The sequence below is a fragment of the Psammomys obesus genome, unplaced genomic scaffold (genome assembly GCF_907164565.1).
Source record: "Psammomys obesus unplaced genomic scaffold, mPsaObe1.curated_primary_1811, whole genome shotgun sequence".
Classification (NCBI taxonomy): Eukaryota; Metazoa; Chordata; class Mammalia; order Rodentia; family Muridae; genus Psammomys; species Psammomys obesus.
In genome coordinates this window covers 9,135,227-9,141,023 of record NW_026590809.1, presented here as the reverse complement: position 1 = coordinate 9,141,023, position 5,797 = coordinate 9,135,227, and the positions used below count along the sequence as shown (strand labels likewise).

Genomic DNA, 5,797 nt, shown 5'->3' with positions numbered 1-5,797 from the left:
GCGGACCCACGATGAGTCTGCAAAATCTTAGATCTGTTCAAGAGTGCATTTTTCTGGGAAAGCTAGTCTATCCTTTTCATCAAGACGTTTGAGAGATTCATGATGCAGAAGAGGTTTTTTAAAAATCACTTTCTTGGCTAGAAATAGGGTCTCTGCATATTGGAAGAAGAGACCTGAGCCTACCAGGCAAGTCGGGTAGGAAAGAAGTTGATATTCATGCCTGAGTCACAGCATAACCGTGTTCATACAAACTCAGTGATGAGAATTAGTTTCCAGACATAAGAAAGTGAAATAATTTCTTTCTATAAAATCATCAAGCCATGCATGCTGATGCACTCCCAGCACTCAGGACACTGAGGCAGGAGGATCATCATGAGTATTGAGATCCTGTTTTCTTTTCTTTTCTTTTTTTCTTTTTTTTAATATTTAAAAATCTTGGCTGGCAGATGTTTTCAGATTTTATTATCTTTGTGTTTCAGGGTACAGAAGAGGCATTCAGAATGGATTCTTCCACTATCATGGGCACTGGCTTCGTTTCCTTTTCTACTTTTACTGCACCTCCTCAATAACAAGAGACTGGTACATGCCCGTAATCCCAGCACTTCAGAGGCTGAGGCAGAAGGAGCTCTCCAATTTCTTCCTTTTTTTTTTTTAAGGTTTATTTATTTATTACATATACAGTACACCGGCATTCCAGAAGAGGGCACCAGATCTCATTATAGATGGTTGTAGCTACCATGTGGTTGGTTGCTGGGAACTGGACTCAGGACCTCTGGAAGAGTAGCCAGTAGTGTTAACCTCTGAACCATCCCTCCAGCCTGGATCACTCCAATTTCTAGACCAGTTTTCTCTTCATAGCTAGTCTGAAGAGAGCCAGGACTGCATAGTGTCCCTCTGACTCAGACATACACACACACACACACACACACACATGCACGCAGAAGAGAGAGAAACATTTCCAATAGAGGGTTGACCTCTGTGTACACTACAAACCTCTGAACCTTGATTCTGAAAGATTTTATCTCATCTACAATGATTAATCATCAAAATCCTTCAAAAAAATAAGTTGGTAAATTATTTACTTTTCTTGGTTGGTTTCTGGAAATAATTCATGACTATAACAAAATGCAAATATAACTAAATTTGAGAAGAGTATAATCTAGAAAAAGAGAAAAATTATCATTAAATTCTGCTCAGCAGTCTGTTACAAATTTCAGCAAGTCAGATATCAAGTATCTATAAAATAATCCAATTTATATTTCCATGAAGCTTTATAACATTAATTGAATTACTAGATAATCACACCTGGCCAACCCTATAGCAACAGCATAGTTTTGCTTGTGGGTATCTCTTAAATAATATTAAGATGAAGCTACATTAAGTCATTATTGCCTATGAAATCAGGTAGTAGTTCACAGTGAAAGCTTGATGAATGATGAAGCTGCTCTTGTGAATTTTTTGCCAAATACATTTTGAGGCTAGATACTTTTAATTGCTTTTTGCTAAAATCTAGTGAGGAATTTCCTTTCTTTCAAAACCCAGTCTGCAAAGTTCTCTGGCTTTTCCTCACCTCCTGAGTGTCTTGAATGTAAGGTGGTAGCAAATAATATTTGCAAATGAAAGCCAGCCACAGCTTCTAAGCTCCTCATTCTGTGACATGCTCAAACAGTCTGCACTTGCTTTTACTCCCTAATGATTTCCCTGGAGGTGGGCACCCCTCCCAGGTCCTCCAGACTCAGTGCAATAAATTGTCAATCTTTCCAATTTGGGAGCTGCTCAGATGGTGAAAAGTTTTGTTGTTTTTGTTTTTTTTCTACTACATTTCCCCAAATGAAGTCTCTCCGCTTCACACCTTCTACTGCTCTGAGGGCTTTTGTTTGTTGGTTGGTTTAAATAGAGCGTCATTTTCCCTTAAAGCTACTTCTGCCTGGACTGACATTACGATCTGATCCTCCCCACACCCAATCACACTGCCCACAGCAATTCATACCAGTCCAGCTCACACTGAACCTTAGACACAGTGATTGGGTCTGTGTGTTAGCAGAAGGACACCACAGAGGCCACTTCTGCTTTTGAAGACTTATTAGGAGCATTTGACACTTTCCAAGTGACAGGTGGCCTCAATTTTCAACCTGTAGCAGAACCCATAAGGCGGAGAAGCAAGTAAGTGTTTCCATAAGTGAACAATGTTTCTTCTTGCCATCCAACTGTGAAGAGCTCCACTGGGGACTCCATTAACCTTTAACTTTCTTTCCTAGAAACCTATATGGAAAGGATTCAATGTTTCTAATTTGGCTACTGAAGACAGTAGGTTTTTTTGTTTGTTTGTTTTACTACTAGGGCCTGATTTCAATAGATCAAACTACACGGTTGTCCAGACCGCTTTCCAGCATGATTCAGAGGCACATGTGACTTGATTTCTAAGTTCTTGCTTCAAGTTGTTCTCTTGCTTCTGTTTCCCATAATTATCAAAATGGTTCAAAAGAAAGACCACAGTTATCAGGCTTATTCATTATAGAAACCAAGTGTTAGGTGATGATGCCCAAATGTCCCAGGACTGACCAAATTACTATGGACGTTTCCTCTACTACAGGAACTACCTGAGCTTCGGAGTGTTGTTTTCTTTTGTTTCTGAAGCCTGGCCTGAAAGGTCCCATAGGCGAGGGTGATCTTAAACTCTTTAAGCTGATTGTAAGCATGCACTGCCACAGTTTACTCTCTTTACAAAATCTCTTTGTCCACCAGCTACCCATCATTGAAACATTCATTAATTCTGAGTACATGTGGTGTCCTCTCCATTCTATGCTTGCTAATCTTTTCCCTCTGCCCACCCATTCCTCCAAAGCTGCCTCCAGGCTTAGGAAAGCTCCCATTTTTTTACATTCATCATGATGAATGTATGACTTCCTTTATGGAAATCATAGCACCATCACTCACACAATTTTGTTTGCTATCATGGGTCAAAAGTGTCTGCCAGGGCACACACTAAATGACAGGAAAACAGGTTATGGAACACCTGTTAAAAACAAAACAACATCAGAAACCCTACAGAAGTCACGCAGCTGGAGCAGTGGTTTCACCACTGCCACCCTGGTCCGAGCCAGTCATCTCTCACCAGGATGAAAGCAGAATATCCTAACCAGGCTCCCTGTGGCTGGCTGCCTTTGTGCCTACTAGTAACCCCCCTCCCCCCCACCCCGGCAGAAGCCTTAAAAGCAACAGGTGATATCACTCAGGGGATTGAAATCCTCCAGGGGTTTTGCTTTCATTAGGAACTACGCCCTGAACTTTGCTTCATTATTTTTTTTTTCAGATTTTTGCCCACGTGTCGCTTTCACAGGGCTTTCTCCAACAATTCCACATTAACTTCTCTACCATTTCCTGCACCAGGATTCCAGCCCTGAATCCTACCCATTGCCAAAGCATTCACCAAAGCATATATTTACTTATATATAACACTTGTGGTTTGCATTTCTAGGAAGCAGCTGATGTCCTGGTCACAATAGCCACTGATCTCTACCTGGTCATCTTGAGGTACTTGGCCTAAGAATTTAGTCATTCTGGTAGGAGGAGGCAAAGGTCACATGAAGAGATTACTTGTAAACATTCTAACCAATAGCCCAGCTGTGGTCCAGCCCAATAGTATTGTCTACCAAACATGGGAAGTTTTTGAGATGACTTGAGTACCAGCCAATAAGAGAGAGGAGAACGAGGGAGCTCAGCCAATCACTTCCTGAATCACGAAAGACAGGAGTCATCATTTTACATCACTAAATTTTGAGATCCTTTGATATCTACTAATAACTGATGGAAGAGTTTTATTATGTGCACACTCCATCTCTTCCCTGGTAGAGTGTTAAGTTTCACATGTACAGGGGGTTTTGTTTTTGCTTTTCTATATTTTTATGTTTTAACTAAAAAATTGTCATTGTTTTTGTGATTTTGTTTTAAATTCTATCTATGTGGGAGGGAAGTGTGGGGTGTGTGCATGTGGGTGTAGGTGCCCCTCAGGCCAGAAGAGGGCACTAGGTGTGTTGGAGCAGGAGGAATAGGCAGTTTCGAGCAGAAGGATGGGGTGCTGGGAACTGAGCTCTGATCTAGAAGAGTGAAAACAGCTCTTATCCCCTGAAGCATCCCTCCAGCCCCAGGGGCTTTGCTTTATTACTGTATTCCTAGCACCAAGAACAGTGCCTGGACCATGAAGAATAGGCAATAAGTATTGACTGAAATACTGGCACATCAATTAGTGCATGTTACAATCTGCTGAGCGATCCTTCACCGGCTGAAAGTGACTGGTAGTTTGGAGAATATACACAAAGGGGTAAATACGGCTTTGGATCTACCTATCCCTGCACCGAGCACCTTTGTTTAGAATTTGGTTTGGAACAAGTACCAATGTATGGCTTAAAGATCATTCTCAAATACCCAAGAAAAGTATTAAAATGTTATCATCGCAGGACACAATAAAGGACAAAACTTCTTAGCTACCAGAAGTTAGTTTTTTTGTGTGGAAAGTGGTAGATAATCTTGAGTGGACTAATCAATTTATTTGACCCAATCCAACAGGGTCATGGAATCTATGGTTTCTGAGACTGGGGATATCTGTTGAGTCTATTCACAACGGTTTCAAAGAAATTCCCATCAGAATAACCTTCATATTCTGATGGTTATGAAACCATCAGAAACTCGGGGTTTCTCCTCAGACTCCAGAAGAGCTTGATAGCAAAACTTGTTTTAAAAGTATTTATTATTTTAGGTGTGGTGACAAATCCCTTTTAGGCCCAGCACCTGGGAAGCAGAGGCAGGTGGATTCTCTGAGTTCGGGGTCTACATGGCGTGTTCCAGGACAGGCAGAGCTCTGTAAAAAGACCCCGCCTCAAAAACAACTACAACAATAAAAACAAAAACAAATAAAAAACCAGAACTCACTTAGACAAAGCCACTTAGACAAGGCTACTTGGACAAGGGTGTCTTAAAGAGTGTGATCTTGTTCTTAGCTGCAACGACAGTTGTTGGTGCCACTGGGACTCACCATCTTGCTTGTGGCATGAAGTTCTTCTCTTGCATTGGGAACCAACCTTGAGTGGAAAGTAGGGAAAGTCTAAATTCGTCTGGAAAGTCTAAGAAAGTAAACTGGGAAGTATTTTCTTTGGGAGTGCCATTTTTCTCAGCAATATCTGGGTACTGTTTGTGAAGCTAATTATTCTTTTCTCCATGAAATCTTTTTCTTTCTTTATTTATTTGCAGGCCCAGACAAACTTGACTGGAAAAGAAGCCCGGACAGTTAGGATGAGCGATGACGTAGCACACGATCCAGCCAATTGAAAGGGCACGATAAGGGGAAGGCGGAAGTGACGAGAGGTATTCCTCCGCAGGGCGAGAGGGTCGGTGGGGGGAGTCGGCGTCTCTCTCCCCCGCGCCAGCTCCCGTACACGGAGCCGCATTCCTTGGCCCCCCCACCCCCTCCCTCGGGGCCCCCCCGCCCCCCTCGGGAAAAAAAAATCCACCCCAATCACTCGAACCTGAGGGAGGCTTCCTTTCACCCTCGGGGAGAGGAGCCCTCCACGGTTCCCTCTCCTCCGTCTCCCCCCGAGCCCCCGTCCCCTCCCCTGCTCCCACCCCCGACTCCCGGCGCCGGGTGCAAGGTCCCTTTAAGGCGACGGCGCCTTCCTCGGGTCAGACTACCGGCGGCGACGACCACGGGAGGTGAGTGAGCGAGCGAGCCCCGGCGCTCCCCACCCCCTTCTCCCGGGGGTTCCGTTATCTTTTCTCTGGGCGCGGCGTTCCGAGGCGAGAC

At 43.4% G+C, this 5,797-nt stretch overlaps 1 protein-coding gene across 4 annotated transcripts in view; it reads left to right on the top strand.

The window, feature by feature from the left end:
• Positions 1-3,513: 3,513 nt before the first annotated feature.
• Positions 3,514-5,797, top strand: part of Pogz (pogo transposable element derived with ZNF domain) — a 44,436-nt gene continuing 42,152 nt past the window's right edge. For 3 of the 4 annotated variants that reach the window (XR_008720341.1, XM_055609010.1, XM_055609007.1), the window contains exon 1: positions 5,557-5,706. The gene's annotated coding sequence lies outside the window, so the exon portion shown is untranslated. Of the gene's footprint in view, positions 3,535-5,247; positions 5,362-5,556; positions 5,707-5,797 lie in introns of those variants that run through there. The other variant, XM_055609008.1, reaches the window with a different exon arrangement.